Genomic DNA, 24,174 nt, shown 5'->3' on the forward strand with positions numbered 1-24,174 from the left:
CCAACACTGCAAATGGGAATATAAACTTTGTGATTATTTTGCTGACATATGGGAATATAAACTAATCATATTTTCTAGCCATAAAATGGCAATATTTTCACCTCTCTTTCTCTCAAATAAGTATCATCTATTCATCTATGGGTGATATTTATAAAACAAAAAACTGATATTAACAAGATTTTATTCATATAAGAAAATATAAATCTAGTAATCATTCTTAAAAGAAAGAAACAAAAAATAAAACATCAACAACCAATTCTTAAATCTTCTGCTACATATGAGAGAGCAAGAGACAGAGACATAGATATAAGTATGAGAGAGCAAGAGACAGAGACATAGATATAAGCGTCCTTCTTAAGAGAGAGAGATAGAGAACAAAGAGAGAGAATCCTTCTTAAGAGAGAGAGATAGAGAACAAAGAGAGAGAGCATTGTCACAAAGAGAGAGAGAGAGAGAGAGCCGGCGGCTATAGCGGTTGGGGAGAGGAAGCAACTATGGCTAGGTTTATTTTTAAAAGGGGGTTTTCACGCGGGTGGGGTGGCCTTTTCATTGGGATGAACTTCCCCTCAAATACCAATGAACTTCCCCTCAAATCTTCCATTTTTAAGTTCTGTATATTTCGTCGAAAGTTTTTTTAAGCTTAAGAGGGGTAAGTTTTACGGTAACAGGAACTTCCCATTTTAAACTTACCAACTTTTATCAAACATGAGCGACAGTAACAGATAAGTTCCTAAGCAACTTCATGTTATCAAAAACACCCCTAAAGAATTCTTACTTGGAAAGGAGAGAGAGAATGAATGAGGGGCGAGTGTAGACCATGTGAATATGAGAGATGAGAGAGCAATATGGATAAGGGAGAGAAACAGGGTGGACTTTTTGACGTGATATAAAAGATGGGCAAAGTGTCAACATAATTTACCAAAGAAAATCGTTGATGAGCTGTTCAAGTTAGTAGCTTGTTAGATTTTTATTTTTGTGTGATTGATGGTTTATAAGTTAGATACACACCAACAGTGTGTATTTATAAATCACATGATCATTCTCTGTAAAGTAATGATCCTATGAGACCCCACCACACGCAATGGCATAGAATCCCAATGCATCACCATTGGATCTTGATGCAAATCCATAGAAGTATCATTTTACTCGCATACTTGCTTTCCAGCCAGTCGCTGGTGGTAATTTTCCCCATTTGAAAAAAACTTTTCATTGTCCATCTCTCTCTCTCTCTCTCTCTAAAAAGTACTTTTTAGAAGCAAAACTCTCCCACACTTCTCTGTAAAAATCTCCACCCCAAACCCTAGCAGCCCTTTCATCTTTCTTTCTCTCTCTCTCTCTAAAAAATACCCTTCTTGCTTTCTATTTCTCTGTGAAACTCTTCGTCCCAAACACTAGCAGAGTTACAGAAGTTGCAGATGTTTTTTTTCCTCATGTCAAATCGAATGATCATGGATCCCAGCTCTTGTGAATGTCTTGGTTTGGACTCTTGCTCTCTTTCTCATACTTGGGGGTTTGGATCCATTGTCATATTTTTGTATTACATGGTTTGGATTTTCTCTATCAAGTAATAATCAGGTTTTTGGATTTGGTTTTTCTCACTCTATCTGGTAATTAGGTTTTGGTTCTAATTCTATTCACAGCCATTATATATATCGGTTGCCTTTGTAATGCTCTCTTTCTAAACCAAAACATGTATCTCAGCTCTACCATGTCTGTTTCCATTCTTATTGGAAGTCATTCTCAACTGTTTCAAGGTCATTTGAAGCTCTTTCTAAACCAAAACATGAATGCAAAACCTCAATGGGTATTAAAACCTACGAATATATGACAAGAAGAGGTGATGATACCTATTCCAGTATGGAAAGAGCTTCAAAGCTTCAAAGGACCTTGAAACAGTTGAAAATGACTTCCAATAAGAATGGAAACAAACATGGTAGAGCTAAGATACATGTCTCGGTTTAGGAAGAGAGCATTACAAAGGCAACCGATACATATAATGGATGTGAATGGTACCAAAACCAAAACCTAATTACCAGATAGAGATATAATGGATGTGAATGGTACCAAAACCAAAACCTAATTACCAGATAGAGTGGGAAAAACAAAATCCACAAACCCAATTATTACTTGATAAAGAAATCCAAACCTCAATGTAAGAATATGGAAATGGATCCAAACCCCCAAATCTGATAAAGAAAGAAAGTGTCCAAATCAAGAAATTCACAAGAGCCGGGGTCCAAGATCTTCTCATTTGGCATGAAAGAAAACGACATATGCAACTTTTGTAACTCTGCTAGTGTTTGGGGCAAAGAGTTTCATATTAAAGAAAAGAGCGGGAAGGGTGGTACTTTTTAGAGAGAGAGAGAGGAAGATGAAAAGGTTGCTAGGGTTTGGGGAGGAGATTTTTACCGAGAAGAGAGTAGAAGAGTTTTGCTTCAAAAATGTACTTTTAAGAGAGAGAAAGAGTGAGGAATGACGATAAAATGGTTTTTCAAATGGGGAAAATTACGACCGGCGACCGGGTGGAAGGCAAGTTAGCAGGTAAAATGATACTTCTATCTTGGGATTTGGATCAAGATCCCATGGTGATGCATTGGGGTCCTACGCCATTGTGTAACAGGGTCTCATAGGGTCGGGCGAAATGCTACAGTTATTTCACCCATAGGCCCATCGCTGTCCGAAAAAATCAGACCGTGTGCGTTTTTCAACCATCATGGACCTAGCATGCCCGTAGTATTGGTGAAACATTGTAGCACTTGGTTTATAGGTGTTTTTTAGGTGTTTCTTATATATATATATATATATATATATATATATATATATATATATATATATATATATATATATATATATATATATATATATATACTATGCAACGTCTATAGGCAAAAAATGAACAGTAATCTCGCATATTCCCATCACCGTCTAAATTTCATCACGTGATCACAATTGTCCGGTAGTGTTTCATTTTTTTTTTTTTTTACAAATTGGAATGAGCTAAAATTTAGAACATGTATTCATAAAAAAATATAGGAATATTTAAAAAATATAAAAAAATATTTTACATGAAAAAATTGACTAAAATACCCTTAAAATGTTTTGGGGGTATTTTGGTCAATTTTGCTTTTCACGGATAATGTTTTTTATATTTTTATTAGATACGTTTAAGTAAGATGTAGAAACCTTCAAAATTTTAAATAATTCTGATTTGTAAAAAAACATAAAATACTATCTTACAATCGTGACACACGATAAAATTTGAATGGTGACAAAGGTAGATAAAATCACTAATTATTTTTACGAAAGATTTTTTCATATATATATATATATATTTAAAAGAAAAATATGAAAAACAATTCATATATATATATATATATATTTTAAAGAAAAATATGAAAAACATTTCATACGCAGCTTCGTTTATAGGCAAGATTTTTTCATATATATATATATATATTTAAAAGAAAAATATGAAAAACATTTCATACGCAGCCTCGCTTATGGGCGCCTCGTACGGCAACAATGGGGATTGGTTATAGTTTGAATGGACGGTTCAAATTTGAGACGTTAAAGCCTGCAAAGCATCACCATCGGTACCCTCCCCGTACTTGGCCTGCGATCCTATGTCTCTCTTTCCCCCCCCCCCCTACGCACGCAATACCCACTCTCTCTCTCCATCTCCCTCCTCCCTCTCCCTCTCCCTCTCCCTCTCCACCCAAACTTGACGGCCTTCTCTCTCTCCATCTCCTGCAGCCCTGCCCTCTCATGATGGCAACTCTCTCTATTCACAATCAGTCACTGCTGCCCCTCTCTCTCCACCCAAACTCTATCTTCTACGCTTCTCTCTCTCTCCACCAAACTATCTCTCGCTCTCTCAATCTCTTACGCTGTTGCAAACCTCTCTCAGACGATCGGGGCACCCAAACCATCCCTCCCTTTACTCAATCTCCCGCTTTTCCCTCTCTCAATCTCTCTCGTTGCTGCCCCATTGTTGTTGCTCCTTTGCTCGATTGGCGCAATCTTCGGGATTTGAGGTGCATCCAAGGTTCAGGTATGCTCTTTGCCCCATTACTGTTGTGGCCAAGGTTCAGGTATCCACTTGAGGGTGAACCACTAAACAACTGATTGTGAAATATCGATTGACAGATTTTTTAACAGACCCTTTTTTGAGCATGGCTACTAGGTTTGTTTTTCTTTTTGCTTTTTTGTTTGATTATAGTACAAAGGAAGATAGGTTTAACGAGTATTTTTCTGGGGATTATCTTTATGTTATTTGGGTTTGTTTACGTTTGAAGCAGCAGTATGTTTGAGAATCGCTTGTTTAGGTTATTTATTTATTTAATTTCCAAATCAAAGATCATTAAAAAAAAAAAAAAAAATGTAATGTTGCAGTGTGAAGTTCAATCTCCAAGTTGGAGCCCCTAAAAGTATCTAGTGAAATTCCCTCAAATTCAAAACTATGGTTCAGCTAGGCTCCACCCAAATTCTCAAATTAAAGAGTATTCACAAAAAATAAAATAAAAGAAATTAAGTTTTAAAGTTGGAAATTTAATCCTCAAGTTACCTTTTGCACACATTCTCATGCATTAGTCACTAGTTTCTTCTCCATGGGTGCTACTCCTACTCTCAATTCCTGTTCAAAACTTGCTTCTACCCAATTTTTCAAGTTGTCCTAAGTTCCAACCCTATTCTCTCTGTAAATTCTAGTTACTTAGTTAAGACTTATTTGGCAAGTTTGGGTTTAGGTTTAATTTGATATAATCTATGTTCTGTTTGGATTTTGGTGAACAAGAGTAAGTCCCTCTCATTCTTTTGGGGGAATGCAAGATCGTTGGACTACGATTTCCTCAGGAAAAAAAGATTTTTGGATTATGAGTAAGGTCTTCACGTCATGTCTGAGAAATCTGAGTTTATACTATTACATGCATTAGTATTTTTTTGCCCATTTTTCATGTGAGATCAGTTTTTGCAGTGATATTTCATTCTGTCAAGGGGATGGTTATTCAGTTTTTTGCCCATCTTTCTTATATTCATTTAGGTTTTGCTTGCTTGATGCAATTGACTTGATCCCTCCTACTTGTATGCTCTTTCTTGAAACCACAATTGAACCACATCATAATTACCACATCAACAATGCTGGCATCAGCGATGAATATCCATGATAAAGTTTTGATTCTTAATAAGAAATTCTTTTGTCATTTTCCTGCTTGTCCTTATCTACCTATTCCAAAATAAAATTTCGTATATTTGCAAGGAAGAGACATGGAGAATATCTGGAAGGGAAGAAAGCTCTTAAGTATGGACTGGTTTATTAACCAAAATCAAATAGCTTTGATGTGGTTTTACCTCCCTTCATTGCTTAAGGACTCCACAATACCATCCCTTTGACACAAGGTCAGGTATAAGTAACTTGGCAACTTGAGGTCTCACAACTTGAAAACTTAGGTTTGCCACTCTATAATTTGGTGCTCAGTCCATGTGTTATATATAAACATTTGCTAACTTGTAAGGATTCTTCTAGAGTCAATTCTCAATAAAGGACTCTGCCCTTAAACTTAACCAGGATTCATTTAACTTACATAATTAGATACTAATTTGGACTTGACTACTTTTTGTTTACAACTCAGGGGTATATACATTTTTTTTTTAAAATCATTTTCTTACTAGAAACACACCCATGAGAGCCCAATTTTTGCTGATGGACTTGTTTTTGTATGATTTATCCACTAGATACATTAGATTTTAAAACTTCCATAGACAATTTATAATGGTTATTCTTTTGTGATGTTTGTCCATATAGTGTTTTGATAGAACAACTCAATTGATTTTTGCAGACAATATTTGCAGACCTCTACTTGTGTGGGATAAGTTGAAAGGTTTTTATAGATCCCACCATGTCAATTAGTGTGTTATCTTCTCCGTGCCCAATTGTAGACAGCACGAATGACACCATTGAGACCATGGAGCAGGTTCCTTATCTTAGAGAAATGCGAGATGGGGAACATAGCTCATCAACCAATGGCCTACAAATAGAAGAACCATATATAGGGATGAAGTTTGGTCAGAGAATGAGGCATATGAGTATTATAAGGAGTATACATTAGCCAAAGGTTTTCGTGTCCGTAAGGGGACTGCCACAATAAAGATGGCCAAAGGATTGATAGAGAGCTCAATTGTTCTAAGGAAGGGTTTCGCCAAGAGAAGATCAGGTAGGTGAAAGGTACGCCATGAATCAAGGTGTGGTTGTATGGCTAAGATGGGCCTAAGTAGAAACACAAATAATGAGTGGGTTGTGACTAGGATTGTTAAGGAACACAATCACGGTTTTTGACTCCAAGAAAAGCTCGTTTAATTCGCTCACATCGAACAATATCAAGCGCTGCAAAGTTGATGATAGGTTCAATGAGCTCGGCATTGGTGAAGGCCAGAATATTCATGACATTTTCATAGAGCAATCTGGAGGGATTGATAATGTTTATTGTACACAAAAAGACATCCAAAATGTAATCGCTAACTCCAGATGAAAACCAAGAGGAGAAGATGGAAGTCTTGTTATGTAATGGCTTTACAAAATGAAAGAATTGAACCCATCTTTTTTTTATAGAGTTAAATTAGATGAAGCCAATCACATCCTGAGCATCTTATGGGTAGATGCCTTTTCTAGAGCTTCATACCGGTGCTTCTCTGATGTGGTAACTTTTGATACCGCATACAAAACAAACAGCTGTGATATGCCATTTGCACCGATTCTTGGTATAAATCACCATCACAGTACAACTTTCTTTGGATTTGCACTCATTTTTTAATGAAATGGTTGAATCATTTGTATGGATATTTGAAAATTTGTTAGAAGCTATGGGGGGACGTCAGCCTGGAGTTATTCTCACTGATCAAGATGCAGTGAGACTAGTTTTAGACCAAAGTAAGCATCATTATTGTAAGTGGCATATACTATCTAAGATTAAAGAAAAATATGTCATGTCTTGCGTAGGCGTCCAAATTGTTCAAAAACTTTCAAGAGGTGTGGCAAGTGCAACAGTGGAAGAATTTGAATTGGGGTGGAAAGATATGATTGAGAATTATGGGCTAGAAAGTAATGAGTGGCTTATTAGGCTCTATGGTTGTCGCATGCAATGGGTCGATGCATACTTGAGTGACACGCTTACAGCGGGTATGTCTTCCACTCAAAGGAGTGAAGGGATGAATAAGCACTTCAAGATGTACGTATCCTCTTATGATATCTATACTCAAAAGATTATGAAGTTATTTGCGGAAGAGGTGGTGAATTGTATTAATTTCATGAGCGAGTCAATTGAGGACAACGGATTGCTTGCCACTTTTAAGGTAGCAATACCAAGAAGCTATTCCACACCCTACCTTGTGGAATTTAATTCCAATGACAATAACGTTTGTTGCAGTTGTCACTTATATGAGAGGATGGGTCTTCTTTGTAGGCATGTGTTGAAGGTTTTTATGGTGAAGAATGTATTTGAAATACCCCCACAATATATAATGAAGTGTTGGAAGAAGGATAAAAAAAATGGGGTTTTTAACGATAAGAGTGGCAATCAAATTCAAGAAACATCTCAACTACCACGCTCCATTAGATATAACGAGGTCTATCAGGCAACTCGATACCTCACCGAGCGTGCTTCAGAGAGTGAAGAGCTCTACGAATTTATATGGCTATAATACGAAACGGAATTTGTCAAGTTGATATCCAATTTGGGCATAAGGGAGGTCCACAGAATGGCGCCACAATCAATTGTAATGCTGAAGAGAATGGCAATGTTGAAGCGAATGCTAATATCGATGAGAATGCAACTAGTTGTAGTGCCACACCAAGTGAAAGTGACCATTGCCAAAATATCCTTGAGCCTCCACGAGCACGGACAAACGGAAGATCTACCAATAAAAGAAAGAAAGCTCGATCGGAAGGGTGGAAGCCGAAGGAAAATACCAGGAAATGCACAGTTTGCAAGGGCAGTGGGCACGACAAAAGAAATTGTCCGTCATTCATTCATGCAAAGTAATAATGTATACCATTAGTATCTCTTGAATTTTGACTGTACAAACTTCTTAATTCTGGTTGTAGTAGAGCTTACTTATAATTGTAGAACTTTTAAATGTAATATGAAATTCTAACAATGCAAATTGTCTTCCTTCTTCAGGGCTGCTGAAAAAATGTGAACGGTCTGCTAGGAATGCTGAAGTAAACCATTGATCGTAAGGAGCACCATGAATTGTAGCGATTACTTGCTTTGTTTTTGAAGCACCTGTAAATTGTTTTCTTGTTTGTAGTGATTGCTTGCTTGTTGTTTAGTGATTGATTCTTTGTAGGCACGTGTTGCTTTGTCCATTTGCATAAAGTGGGTTCTTTTCCTGTCTTGTATAGCTATCTTATATTGGTAAACTCTTTAGTTTTTGAATTGTCCAAACAGTGAGATCACAAAACCTGTGGACTTATTTGGAAAACAGTGGGTTCTTTTCTTGTCTTGTATAGCTACCTTATCAATGATTGTTTGTTATTGATTGCAAAATTTTGAGAACATGAATATGATTATTGAAATACATTGTAGTATTGTGAATTAGGTTGGGTGCAACAAAGTGATCTAAAATTGGTGGAAAGCAATAAAGTGATCTTCGTTGATGCATATAACAAGAGCAGATGGTTCTCAACCACCTCAGGGAGCACTAGGGAGAAATATGTTACTGCAAACTCAAGATGTCTATTTAGGCTTTTTCAATTTGCTGTTGCGGACTCAAGATGTCTATTTTGGCTTTTTGAATTTTCTGCTGCGGACTCAAGATGTCTAGTTTGCTTTTTTGCAATTTGCTGCTGTAGACTCAAGATGTCTATTTTGCCTTTCTCAATTTGCTATTGCGGACGCAAGATGTCTATTTTGCCTTTTTTTGTTGTATTCACTTTAGAAAAGAACTTTATAGAATATATGTTCATTGTGTTGGTACACGTTTGTGCTTTTTCAATGTATTTTACCTTTTCAATATATATAAGACACGAAATTAAAGTGTACACGTTTCTGCTTTTTCAATGTATACAAGACAGGAACGTTATAGAATATATTTGACCTTTTCAATGTATCTTGTCTATAAAATTGATGTTATTTCGTATAACAATCAAATTTGTGCAATGTTAATATATGCACCTCACGTTTCTTTTCAAGTGCTGAGTTGCATGAGTGCTTTCTCTCCATAAAAATTTTCCATTCAAATGTCATTCACATCGTGCAATGATAATGGAGTTGTCGTTGAAATGGTCCCTTTGCTTGGGGAGTGCATAGCATGGCTTCTGCATATGGCGTCCGTATTGGAACATTTTAAACGAAGAAAAACTACTTTTTACGAAACAACAGACCCACATTCGAAACTTGCGATGTGTAAATTCAAGTACTCTGTTCGCCCTATTTCATTTTGGTCTTGGATACATCCTATTTCATTTTGGTTTGGATATGAGAACCATTTATATTTTTCAGCTCCACCCTTTTTGGTGCGCCCAGGTCTAATCCATCTATTGTTGATGTTGTAATGGAAAGATGCAAATGTATGAAAAAATGCAAAAAAAATAGTTAGTTTTTTTTTTTTTTTCAATGATAAAGAAAATAGTTAGTTCATAATGTACTAGCCAGAAGTAGAATTCAAGTGTAGGGGGTTCAAGAGTGATATCTAAGAGTGCTCACTCCAAGCAAAGCCTGTATGATAGCATTTGAATTTTGTGAGCAAGATTTTTAGTCCTATAATGGTACAATCCTTTCATTTATATCTTGCACAGATAATCTTTCCAATCCATAACTCTGTGTTCGACATTCCTTAATTGTATACCCTTGTCTCATATTTGTAGAAGAAAAATAAAAAATATAAACAATAAATACATTCAACTTTGCCTTTGATCCAGATAGAAATTGCCTTTGATCCAAATAGAAATATATTAAGATTGAGTACACCTTATTATGATTACACGCTTACTCCTTTTTACTAGGAGAAAGAAATATACATGTAAAATTGAGAAGTACACCTTACTCCTTTTTTTATAAGGAGAAAGACATACAACATGAATCACTAAACTCAAGGCTAATATGACTATGATTACACGCTTTTGAGAATTCCCATGCGCAATCAAATATTGTTGATTCTCCAATAACTTGATCAATGACTCACAGTCATGTAGATGAAACTGCCATCTTCCCACCTACACCCAAGTAGAACACAATTTGGTGAATGACACTAGCACACAATCATCAAAAGCAAGAGCCCAATAAGTATTCACACCAGTTGACGTCCCATGGATAAAGCAAGTAATTTCAACAACAATTATGTTCTTAAATAATAGACATTGTGTACTAGAATCTACTTTCATTTACACAATATTCCCATATCTAATAACAATCACACCCACCATATAGTTGTTACTTGAGTGATACTTTCTCGCTTGGTAAATTTTTTATACTGATTTTGATATCTTTAACTACTTCATCATAGATAACCTCATTGTGTGTGAGAGAGAGAGAGAGGAACGCAAAATGTGAACCATGTTCAGCTGATTAATGAAAATTTCTGCGACCACTGCCAATCCATCATAGTAGAGTTACGAGCTTCACGGGCAGACCAATCCAATGCAACCAAACTAACAATACCCAGAATTATTATTTGCTAGGGACAGTATAGGTACCCTAGCCCCTGAGCATGGGCATGGTTACTCGCCTCGGCACCATACTGAATCCAAGTAACACAGCCGATTCCGAGTCAACACAGCATAGATACAAAACATTGGTTTCTAAATGCTGAACAATAAAAGTTTTTATATTTTTTGCCTTTTCTTGGTGCTTTTATTGACACTTGGTTCCATTCAAATCCCTTGCATGGGGCAAGGCGTCAGCTAAGAAATTCGGCCAGTTTTCTGCCATTTTTTGTCCAGAAGATCAGACTGAGTACCTAGACACAAATAATTTATCTATATATGTTGACATATGGAAAGTTTCCCAGTAAAGAAAGACAAGAAAGAACTCTCAAACAACAGCCAATTCTAGCAAAGCGACCTACTTAGAAAAGAACAATGACATAACACTCTACATGAGAGAACCTATCTCTAACCCCTTATTTATAATCTTTAGAACCTCCCTGAAAAGAAAAAAACAACTAGAATCAATTACTATCAATCCTTATTCAACTCTTGTCTTAATTACCTACTACACAAATTATGCTGAGGAAAGAATAAAAACCAAAGGTTCAATAGAGATAACCAGCAACCTACTAAAAATGACTCAAAATATGAAGGAGATTTGCAATTTGCCAAATCCGGAACACAACATACTGAAGCATTTCATCAAACAATAAGAGACAAGAATACATGCATGCATACCTCAAGTTGAAGTAGTTCATAAGGTCTCTCGAAGCCTGCTCACTGTAAAACTAATGGAAACAGCGAAAAATTGGTAAAAGTAGTTACAACTACAAAATGAATCCAATTTACAAAATGAACTAAATAAATCAATCAACAATCCTCAAAGAAAATTTCAAACCCCAAAAAGTTCATAGAAAAGCACACTCACAAAGCCATTAACTAATTAAGCTCGTTAACCATCAGCAGAGAAAGCCGCAAAGAGAATTCATAAAAACCCAACTCATAAAGGGGAAAAAATGAATCCCACAAACATGAATCGAGAAAGGCATCGATTGAAATGCAACTCAGAAAAAAATAAAACAAAAAAGAACCCAATTCATAAACTGAAGCAAACAAACCGTTCAACCATTCTTAGAGAAAGCTTTTCGAAAACTAACATAGAGAGACAGAACCAGAGCATAGAAAGAACCAAAGAGAGAGAACCAAAGCCGAGAGAGGGAGATCCAGAGCTGTGAAAGAGAGAGACGGCTAATACCCTAATCGAGAGAGAGAAAAAGAGAGAGAACCATAGCAGAGAGACAAAACCATAGAGAGAGGGCTAGCACCTTAACCGATAGGGATAGGGATATTGTTACAAGACAAACGATAATTTTGATATCTTCGTAAGGGGTAAAGTTGAAATTTTAATTAAATGACAAAGGCACTCTACAAATAAAGTTTTAGGTCACTAATTTTTAAAATGTTATTGTATTTTTACGAAAATTATGAATTTACCCTTGCTTGACAGTAAAGTTACTTATTTAAATAATTTTTTAATAAAAAATAATGTTTATTTTGATAAATACACTCATCACAACCTTCTAATTTAAACTTTTATATTTTGAGGGGTAGTTAACTCTAAACAAACTCATATATATATATATATATATATATATATATATATATATATATATATATATATATGGAAAATCCTGAGATTAGCCTATTAACTCATATGAACATATGAGCCCAACGGCTTAGATTGAATCGGACCACATGCGGTTTTTGACTACCACGGACCTAACATGTTCGTGGCGGTACTGTCACGGAACCGCAATGGAAGAACACAGCATGTCCACAACGGTGAAAAATACTGTAGCACTTCTCCTATATGCGTTTTTTAGGTTTTTCTTAGATATATATATATATATATATATAAGCATATAAAGATTGGTATAATTATTTTGTTCTACAATATGAGATATTAACTCTTGTTTCTTACTAAGTTCTTTAGGTAAGATTTTATATGGAGTGGCAATTATATCATATACTGATGAAGGTTGAGTAGGCTCATCCTTAACTGGGACTTTTGTTTTAAGTATAAGAGTTTTTTCAGGTGGATGTATACTAGCAGTGGTAGTACCATCTGTACTGATATAAGTTTTCTCTTCTATTGTTTGAATTTCATCAAATGAAGCAGGGATATGAAGCTTATGTTGATAATTACTTAACAAGTCTAGGAACTCCTCGTTCCTTTTCAGCATTTTTATTAACATAAAAGGCTGCACAGCTCCAAGGAAAGGAGCTTGGTCTTATTAGTTTTTTATGTTGGAGATCATCAATTCTTTTCTGCACATTTCTAATAAGATAGCATTCATTTGTATTGGTCTAGCTTTTGTAGGTATTTGTTTTTCATCAAAACCTTGTTCATATGGTAGACTGATACTATGCTTTTTTCTTTCCCAAAAGCATTGGGATGCTCACTACATATATATATATATATATATATATATATGGTGCGGTTTGTATAGAGCCTAGGCTATGAACAATCAAATTAGAGCCTACCTTCAAATAATGTCGAGAAATGTGGTTCCAATACTAGAAATCTTTGTTATAGCTTTAAAATATAGTTTCATCTTTATTTATAAAATTTAAATATTAAAAAATAAAGTAGATCGACAGATCTATGAAAACCTGAAATTCTAGAAGTTTGACAGTCCAAAAATGAGCTATGAAATACACTATTTCCAAACCTTGAAATCTATTTTTTTCTCATTTCTATGCATCTTGATGTCAAGATGATCAATTTGAGGATATTTGAGCATGAAAACAACCTCTTCCAATAAAAGTTTTGAAGTAGGCACTAATTTGATTGTTTAGAGCTTCATCTCTATATAAGCTTTTCCCATATATATATATATATATATATATATATATATATATATATATATATATATATATATATATATATATATATATATATATATATATATATATAATATGGTAAAGCTGTTATTGGTTTCCAAGTTTTACCATAGGCTATTCTGTTTATATCAATAGGTGTAGTATCCATAACAGCATTTTCTTGGTTTTGAATGGTGTCTTCTATAATTGGTTCTTCTTCCTGGAGCATCATTGTTTCATGCTCTGGTATTTTTTATTTTCCTTTATCTGAAGATTCTGGTAATGGAACAGATATATTTGGTGTAAGAATACTGAGTTTGGGAGAAGGAATTCCTTTAATGTCTAATTGAGCGGATTTGGCTATTAACTGATCCATTAAGGTTTTATTATTTTCACCAATATGAAATTTATTTTTATTAAGTTCTGGAGGTGGTTTGAACAGAGCTGCTTTAGGAAGGGAAGGAGTCACCTCCTTCGATACTAATCGCTCTATACGTTCTGCTTGTTTTCCTAAAGACTGTATATTAGTATAATTGTTTTGTTCCACAATATGGGGAATAAGTTCTTGTTTCTTACCAATTTCTTTAGGTAAGACCTTATATGGTGTGGCAATTATATCATATAAAGATTGTGGTGGTTCTCCTTTACTTGATGGGGTTATTCCTTTGAGTATTATGCTTTTTTTAGGAGGGTGTGTACTAGCAGTAGTAGTACCATCCGTGCTGATATATGTTTTTTCTTCTAAAGTTTGAAGATTATCAAATGAAGGAATATTTATTTTATATTGAATACATATTTCTGTTAACCATATAAAAAATCCTTTTGTTTCTCTTTCTTTTTTGAGAAATTTATTGTATTTTTTATGCATTAATTCTATTAATCTAGGTTGAAAGGTTTGAAGATACCATTTTCTAATATTTTGATTTTCTACAGAAAGATAATCTTTTTTAAGATAATCAATATTGATTTTCTTCTTTTTTCTTTCTAGTTTAGCGGCTAAATATGCTGCTATATATTCATCATTATATGTGTTATTAGTATTTATCTCTTCTTCTATATCATCTTCTATTTGTAATGTAAGTATTTGAAATTCTTCTATATTTGGTTCAGGAATATATGTAGGAAGAACTACATGATCAGCCGTTCTTCTTACTCCTTGTAGTTGGAAATCTGAAGATGGTGTAGGTTGTGAAGTAGAAGGAAGTATGATGACATCAGGAGTAGTATGACAGGATTTTCTAGCAGGTATTAATGGTTTTTTATTTCTTTTCCTATTAATATCTATATCATCATTGACTCTAGATTGTTGGAATTTTATTTCAATATTTCCATCTGGATGTTCAATTATTTGGTTTGGAATATTATTTATAGGTGCTTCTTGGGGTTGGTTTGCATGTTGTAATGCCCAAGACTGGGGTAAAATAATATCGGACCAAGTAATTGTTTTGGGTACAATTGTATGTGATTTTTCTAAATTTGTTTGGAATAATATAGTTTGATCTTTTTTATCAACTTGCATAATATTAGGACAAAGAGTGTTCATTACTTTGTAATAAATTCTATATACTATTGCTAAATTCTGAGAACCATGCATCATATTAAATCCATGAGTTTTCAAATTTATAGATAATATATCTAATATGTTTGGATCTGTTAAAGAAACAGACAAATTTGGAAAGCAATTAAAATATATTGGTCCACTACATAGGCTGGATTCTACCATACCTAGGAGTGAATCTGCGAAGTTATTGTGTCTTGTATCTCTTAGGCATACAAGCACATAAGTGTTTAACCCTAGTCGGGTTAAAGGTTTAATGGCTATTTGAATTAACCCAATGTGCAAATATTTATAATTATTTTTTTTATATTTTTCAATAATTTTTCTTGATAGTAGTTGAAAGTCTTCTTGGTTCTGAGTTACGAACAGACTTTCTTCTACAGTTTTTATAGCAAAACCTAATTTAAATTTAAATGATCCTTTTTGATAAATATCTTTTAGTGGTACTTTAGGAATATGACAATTTTGGATATGATCTTCAATATCATTTATAATAATATGTTTTTTATTTTTAACCCTTAATGTTTGAGATTGAGTTGCAGTATTACCTTTAAGATTCTTAATTAAATTTGCCATCTGTAGGTTGCGGATAATGACAATCTGGACGATCAAAGGTCCAGTGTGTTCCTTTAAGCGGCTCTTCCTGGCCTTGGCGGGTACTTTGCCTAGACTTGTCCTTTCGTCTCTTGCCTTAACTCTCGGACCAACTTTCTTAAATGTAAATTTAAGTAGGTTTCTACAGTAATATTGTAACTTTTTTCTCTAAACAGTGTAAACTTGGCTTTGATACCAAAAGGCCCAGGATTTACAGTGAATTTGAAATAACTTTTCTATAACAAGTAAGAAAATAGAATCATTACATTTAGATGATTCAATCAAATCAAAATTATATAATATAATCAACTATGATTCAATATCTTCAGATTCTACTGACTCACATATAGAACATATTCAGGATGATGACCTTTTATGGACATAATCATCTGATACTTCAGATTCTTCGACAGACACAGAATCATCCAATCCAATAGAAGATACTAATTGTAGTTGCCCTATACTTACACATAATCTTCATATGCTTACTCAAGAAGATAATTTAATCTTAGATATTATTGAGAAAATTACAGATCCAGAGGAAAAAAGATCTGTAATCACCAAATTTATTACATTAGCTAAAACAAAAACAAAAACACCTCAAATTAGTAAAACACCTGATGGATACAATTTTGCTTCCATTATGAAAAGAGTAAGTGAACAACATATTTCTCAACATAAAGAACTTTCTATTTCAGACTTAAAGCAAGAAATCAAAAAAGTTAAAAAAGAAGTATATCAATTAAAAAATAGAATCAAAACTTTAGAATTACAACATCTATCACAACCAGAGACAGATACAGATGAAATAGAATTCGATCAGCTTATGACATATGATCCTGATCCACTAGAAGATATACCAGAAACCTCAGAAGCCAAACCCCATCTGGTAACAATTCCCTCTGTCAATTTGATAGATAAAATTATGATTCAAAAATGGTTTGTTCAAGTCAAGATAATTGTAGCAAAAGATTATAGCTTTCAAACCTCAGCCTTAATAGACTTAGGGGCTGACCTTAATTGCATCAATAAAGGTCTAGTACCTTCAAAATATTTTGATAAAACAACTCAAATCTTAAATATAGCAGACGGTAGTAGACTCTTTATCAATTATAAATTATCTAATGCTTCTGTCTGTAATAACCACCGATGTATTAATACACCATTTATTATGGTTAAAGGATTAAGTCAAGCAGTTATACTTGGAGTCTCATTTCTTACACTTCTATATCCTTTATCAATAGATCAAACAGGAATATCTTCGAATTATCAAAATGTACCAATACACTTTGATTTTATTTATAAACCAAAATTAAAAGAAATCAATAACGTTAAAAGTTAATTACAAAATAAAGAAAAATTTCTTTGTACTTTAAAACAAGAAATTAAATATAAGTATATAGAAGAACAAATACAAGATCCTTTGATCCAACAAAAAATTCAATCAATACAAAACCAAATAGAAACCTCTATATGTAGTGAGCATCGCAATGCTTTTTGGGAAAGGAAAAAGCACAGTATTAGTCTACCGTATGAACAAGAATTTGATGAAAAACAAATACCTACAATAACAAGTAAGCAAATAGCATTCCATTATATTTGATTAATTCTTGTAATATATGGGTATAATTTAGGCAGAATATTATTATTATAATAAGAGGAATAATGGATATATCAATTACAAACCACTGTGTGTGGTTGAAATCCCCTATTTTCACACTAAATACTATTTTAAATTGCATAACATCAATATTTCATCTTTATAGAAATTGTACATGTAGTTATATAATCTGTAAAATTACAAGTAACAGACTGTAAATGGACTATATACAAAGAACGCACTGTATTCAAACTGATACAAACAGATTACAAAGAGAACTTAATAACACACTTACTGTTTACATATGCAATAACTGGAAAAGAGTTTCCAGTGTTGAGGGCAATAGGAAGGAAGAGAGTGAAGATTGCAATCACACATGCTAGATATTAAGAAAAGGAGGAAAGATAGAACCTGGTAATTAAAGTGACCTGGTATTCATGAGCTATGAAGTCAGGATAGCTGTAGCAGAGTATCTTCGGGGAGAGAGAGAGAGAGGGAGTAGAGAACTAGAGCAAAGGGAGAGCAGAGTAAGGGAAGAAGCTAGGAGACACTTGAGACCTGAGACCTGAGGGAAATGAAAGAGAGCCTTCCCCTTTTATAGACGAAGGAGGAGGAGGTTGCTTCGTTCCGAAGGAAAGGGTGACGACAAGGAAGAGAAAAGACATAAAGCAGAAAAGCTAAAAGGGAAAAAGACAAAAAAAGAAAAAGAAGATGCTTAAAGAAGCATCTTGTACAGTGACTTTTGTTTGCTTATGTCGGTGGCTAGAGTGAAAAGGCATCTTTGAACAGTATCCTTTTGTCTTCTTATGCTGGTGGCTACAGTGAAAGGCATCTTTGAACAGTATTCTTTTGTCTTCTTATGCTGGTGGCTACAGTGACGGTCATCAAGTATTTGTCGTATATGTCGGTAGCATAGTTAAAGGCATAATATCTTGAGGTGACAGGTGATCTGGTACTGTGTAGCATTTTTATGGTCTTTGGCTGAATTCATTTGGGTCTTCTTCTTCTTCTGGGTATGTTTCTTCTTCTGGATCTGCTTCTTCAAGTGGGAAGTATTTGTTGGTGTGCAATGGTGAAGATTGTGCGGTTTCATCTGATGAGACCGGTTTTCTTCCTGCTTCTGCAAAGATCTCTTTCATTTGTTGTTCTAACATTTCTTTGGAAGCATTGGGGTTTGATTGGAGCATATTTCGTAAATATGTGGGAAAGTCAAATGAAGTATTGGCTGTATTATGGTCACTTGGACTTGAGTTATATATAGGTTTTTGTGGAGGTATTCTTTTGGGAACTATAGTTGTGGGATCCATATTGAAGATATCCCACCATTTGACTGAGATGGTTTTGCCCAGTCTTGGAATGTAGGTATGATCGGCTGTATTATTAACAGAGATGGTATATTCCCATTTCATAATCCATGGGAGTTGGTATAGTACTACAAAGTATAGGTGATTGTCAGTATTATTATCACTATTATTGAACTGCACAAATTGTTCCTGCACTTTTTGGAAAGCAGGAGGTAAAAATGAAGTGGTTGATCCCCAAATTAAAAACCAATTTTTAAACTAGTTAGGGAATCGTTCGAAAATAGGTAATCTGAACTGGATATACCAGCTATGGGTATTGTTTGGATTTTGATAATAAAATACTTTATGCCAAGCTTCTATGTATTTGGCATATTTATAATATTTGTATGAAAAATCGGGATTATGTAATTTCTTTCCTTGAGCAGGATTGCAACCCCACTCATCATAAGAGAGTAATTTCTTGATCTGCATTTTGGAGTAAGCAATAACTCTAGTATTCTGTTGGTAGTAATGGACAACAGATATGGATCCTGTTTCCATGAGAATGGCTTCATAATATTTTCTGATTTTGACGCCATTGGTTGGATTCAAATGATTTATCAAATATAACGGAGCGAGTTTGATGGGGTCCATATTTGTATGATGGTCATCAATGGTGATGTTCATAAGGTAGGCTCTTTCAATGTATGAAGACCTAGGCAAATTAGGTCTCTGATTAGATTTAGATTGTGCTTGAGAATAAGCAGGAGTCGATGTATTAGTATCTGGGTAGGTAATTTGGTGAATAGGAGAATTGGAAGGTGAAAGGGTTGCCAAAGGCGGGAATTCACCTTCAAATGATATTATATTCAGTGGGCGTTTTTCGTTGCGAGAATTGCTACGAGAACCCATGAGATTAGGTGGATGTGATAGAGTAGTATTATTTCTATTAGCTGCAAAGAGCTGTAGTGCAAGTGAAAGTGGTGATTCTTTTATATATATATATATATATATATATATATATATATATATATATATATATATATATATATATATATATATATATACTACTTTAAAAACTATACTATTTTAAAAAAGTGGGTTGGATCTAGATGGGATTCATCTGTACCCGGATCCAATGCGAATAGTAATTTCGATATTAAATTTGGATATGGATCCAAATATCGAATCCATACGTAGATTCGAATAGGATTCGAACTTTGGGTTTCGTATCTAGATCGGGTAAATTCTCAGCCCTAATTGTCCGGAGATAGCTTAACCCATCATCCTCATAAATCGACAGTTTAAAGTTGTTCGAAGATGGCTTAGCCTATCATCCTCATATATCAACAGTTTGAAGCAACCTAGAGATGGCTTAACTCATCATCCTCATCACCCGATAATTAAGGCATTAAAAGCTTTATGCACCGTGAGACATTCGGTTACGAAAATGGGGATTTCTTCGTCGATGCGAAGGGGGTTTCTCATGAAAGCAGAGCCGTTAAATTCTTGACTCATTGCTTTATCACTCTTAAAATGTATAGTATGGATTAAGTTGAACAACGAAAGTGGTTGTAGCTCACTGACAACACTGACGGATTCTTGATTTTCTCTCGCGAGATCATGAAGTTCGAATGTTTAAACTTCAAGGTGAGTATCAGTGACTATCATCAAGAAATACTTACGTGAACAACCCAATAGTGAGATTAGCAGCATGAAAAGATAAACACAAGAGGTAAATAGCGTTCTGCAGATAAGATTACGTCCTGCCGATTATGTGATTCGAACGAAATAAGTCAAAAATGAAGATGACAGGTGAAGATTCGAAGATGGGAAATGCATGGTTATCCATTGAAAACCATAACTTAACAGTATAAAAAGGGGATCTCTCGATTGAAGATTAGTCGCACATTTTTTATAGACACAGTCTAATAGAGATAAACATTCTTGCGGGGTTTTTACCTCAGTAAGAATTAAGAGTGGGAAAAGATAGTGAGATACTCAGGACACAGAGAAAGAGATAATTGTCTTTTACGATCCACTTGAGACCCATTCTCTTAGGAAGACTAGACTTGAAGGATAGTATCACGACGTACATCTACAGGTATATGGGCCAATATGCCCATGATGTTATATTTTCTCTTTTGATATGCTTGTATTTTCTTTCTTAGAAACAAATAGTTTCAAGGCTAGAATCAAAGGTATTCGGCTTATTTTCTTTCTTTTATTTAGCCGATGTAAATTGTAACATGGGTTTAAACCTTTGGATTTGTTTAGTTCCCAATATAATATAAATCATGTGTTTCTAACATGGTGTGTACAGGTAAATTTGGCCCCAAATGCGATGTCCTCTGATTTCTATTTGGAGTTTAATGTTTGTTTAAACATTTCCTTTTAAACATATTAAGAATTCACATTTCGGAGCGTCCAATGACAAAAATAGCTTTCAAATCTTGGAAATAGTGTATCTTGTAATGTATTATCTAGACCGTCAATTTTTAAGATTTTCAAGTATTCATAGATCTACTCAATCTACACTTAATTTGAACTTTATATTTTATAATTAGAGATAAAAATAAAATTTCAAGACATCATAAAAATTTCTGATACTGAAACATCATATTTTGGCACTATTTAAGGGTGTGCCCTACTTTGATGGTTTAGAGTCTTGACCTTATACAAACTACACCCTTAGATCATCATCATCATTTTAGCCTTTTCCCAATTAATTGGGGTCGGTTACATGAATCTTGGTTTTCATTTATGCTATATTAAAGACCATGTCTTCAGTGAGGCTACAAGTCCCCATATTTTTTGTGACTACTTCCAACCATGTTCTTTTGGGCATATCCCTTGGCCTTTTTAGTCCTTCCACTTGAACTAACTCGTACCTCCTAATATGTGTTGTACTTAATCGGCGCCACACATGGCCAGCCCACCTAAGTCTACTCTCGCTCATTCTATCCCTTCTTGTCTTACCACTCATCCATCTCAACATTCTTATCTCTGATATATTCATTCTATGGGTATATTGATTTTTGTTCACCCAACATTTCGTCCCATAGAGAAAAGCTAGTCTCATTGATGTCCTATAGAACTTGCCATCGGCCTCATTGGTATGCAGTGATCATATAAAATACCAATTGTACATCTCCACTTCGCTCACCCAGCTCTAATTATGTGTGAGACATCTTCCCTGATCTCTCCATTTACCTAGATTATTGACCCAAGATATCAAAAGTACGATTCTTTTTGTACTTCCTGACCATTAATCTTAACTACTTCATCATTTCTACTACTATTATTACTAAACTTGCAGTCCATAGACTTTGTCTTAGTTCGCCTAATTTTAAAACCTTTGCATTTTAGAGCATCCCTCCAAAATTCTACCTTTGTGTTGACGATGTTACGGGTCTCATCAATCAAAATTATGTCATCTGCGAACACCATGCACCACGATACCTCATCCTGTATATGCCTAATTAAGTCATTCATAACTAAGACAAAGAGAAACAAACTCCATACTAACCTTTGATGTAGACCTATTGTAACAAAAAACTCACTGCCCTCTCTACTAGTTGTTCGTACACTAGTTACCACTCCATTGTACATATCTCTGACCAAGTCAAATCTTATAGATAATTTTAGCAAAAGAAATCTAATCTTATATGCATTTTTAAAATTGTTAATTTTGATCTTCATGGACATCTATCATAATCGAGCAATATATGGCATGGTTTAGTTGCAATATTATAAAAAACAAACAATACTTGTTGGTCCCATTGCAAACCAGAGGCCAAGCCAGGGTCGTTTTATTGGGCATAAAACAAACTAGATTTTTATATTTGGGCTCAAATATTTTGGAGCAGGAGATTCTAAGATCACCATTAGAGTGGTGAATTCTAGAATAAGCCTTGGGTTGTTCTAGAATACACCTCCCTAATAGTTATATTAGAATTTTCTTCTCTGATATTTTTTTTACTATTGAATGCTCTTGCATTTTCAAAAATGGTTTTTGCCTATAACTTGTTCTAGTCTTTTAGAAAATGGACTTTTTGTCATTTTAAGATCCCTCCAAAAGTCAATTTACAATTTAAAAAGATTATTTTGACTTTTTTCAATCATTTTGAATTTGACTGATACACTTTTTAGAATTTTTCAATAAGCTATTATTATTAATATAATTTTTAATTTGCAAGGACATTTTGCGGTCAAATGATTTGGAGTACGAGATTCTACGATCATCTTTAGAGTGGTGAATTCTAGAATAACCCTTTATATTTATAGAACTTTTTTTAATGTTTTGTGTGTTTTGACTGTTTTTCATGATCTAACCAGGTTGATGACCGATCAAATGCTAGTGGAACTAGATGATGTGCCTTTACTGTTGGTATGTGCTTCTGGTGACAATTTAGAACAATTTAGACTCCAAATTCCAAACCCAAATAATACAATAAAAAAACAACAAAACAAAGGATCAAGGGTGGATTTTGCTATAAGTTTGATGGGTTCAGGACCTTTTATGAGCATCACACTAATTTACACTTCCCATGGTTTGGTGGGGAGATACATCCAAACCCTACAAAAGAGAATGAAATAAAAAAACTTAGATAAATATACCTAACAAGGCTTATGATTCTTGTTTACCTTACAAAATAGAAGCATGGGGAGCTAGGCACCTTTTTGTTGGCGTCCAATTGCCTTGCAGATTAGAGAGAAGCTAAAATTTTCTCTCATTTTTTGAAGGACTTGAACTTTTTGGACTCCAGATTTTTCTCCCGGACTTAATATTTGATTGAATTTTCCTTATGGAGGATTTCTCACCCAAGTGTAGGATCAAAGCTGCAATCCCTCTTAAAATGGATGGGCTTAGGCAATTCTCTCACCAATAAGCTCTCTAAAAAGTGTTGGATTTGTGTGGACTTTTAAGGCCTTAGACACCATTGATGTTTTATGATTCTTGACTCCAATAAGAGTAGGGGACACAAAAGGAACCTCGGTAACTCGTCAGGCCTTAATGTTAAATTCCCGGATTTGGTGGCTCATAGAGTTACAAAAACCCCAAATCTATTGGGCAGGGCATCGTGAGGGTTACGAGTTACCCCTTAGTCAAGGTTGGTAGTAGCTAGTAGACATGTTTAGCCGGTGCATGTGAAGAAGCTTCATGGTTTTCTGATGTGCTTGTAGCATTATGGAAGATGGCTTGTCCAAGACAAGGGCCTGAACCTCGATACTTGTCCAGGACAAGGGCCTAAAAAAATATGAAAACCGAGGCAGCACACCAACCCTAGATAGCAAGATGCGGTGGAGTAAGAATAACAAATATCCACTCTTTACCTCTTTTTGATATAAAAATATTATAGAAAAAATTAAATCAAACACCCTCCCTTTGGCATAAATTTTCTATTATGGAAATATAGAAAATGAGGAAGTTATTATTACTTGAAAATTAAAAAAGAAAAAGAAATTAAAAGAAGTCTTCTATGAAACCTTGTGAGGAATCTGTTAAGGATAATTAATAAAATAAATTTGTACTTGAAAAAGATTCAAACCCCTTATTTTATTGTAGCCTAAATATTTAATTATGAAATTTTATAATAAGTAATTCAAAATATTA

General features: G+C 34.4%; 2 long non-coding RNA genes across 4 annotated transcripts; one reads left to right on the top strand and one right to left on the bottom strand.

Moving 5' to 3' along the window:
• The first annotated feature begins 3,563 nt into the window (after positions 1 to 3,563).
• Positions 3,564 to 9,032, top strand: LOC105421729 (uncharacterized). 3 transcript variants are annotated; one of them, XR_002283381.2, is made up of 4 exons: positions 3,564 to 4,051; positions 5,835 to 8,029; positions 8,172 to 8,226; positions 8,580 to 9,032. It is a non-coding gene; the product is annotated as an uncharacterized LOC105421729 (long non-coding RNA). The 3 variants fall into 3 exon arrangements; XR_016056070.1 differs by having other exon boundaries at positions 3,653 to 4,051; positions 8,593 to 9,032; XR_967118.3 differs by lacking the exon at positions 5,835 to 8,029.
• An 893-nt stretch (positions 9,033 to 9,925) lies between these two features.
• Positions 9,926 to 11,987, bottom strand: LOC105421730 (uncharacterized). Its single transcript, XR_016056069.1, has 3 exons — positions 11,568 to 11,987; positions 11,378 to 11,427; positions 9,926 to 10,207 (listed from the first exon to the last, which is right to left on the bottom strand). It is a non-coding gene; the product is annotated as an uncharacterized LOC105421730 (long non-coding RNA).
• Between the last annotated feature and the right edge of the window lie 12,187 nt (positions 11,988 to 24,174).

The sequence above is a fragment of the Amborella trichopoda genome, chromosome 5, assembly GCF_054954075.1.
Source record: "Amborella trichopoda isolate Santa Cruz 75 chromosome 5, AtrichopodaSantaCruz75HAP2 v2.0, whole genome shotgun sequence".
Classification (NCBI taxonomy): domain Eukaryota; kingdom Viridiplantae; phylum Streptophyta; class Magnoliopsida; order Amborellales; family Amborellaceae; genus Amborella; species Amborella trichopoda.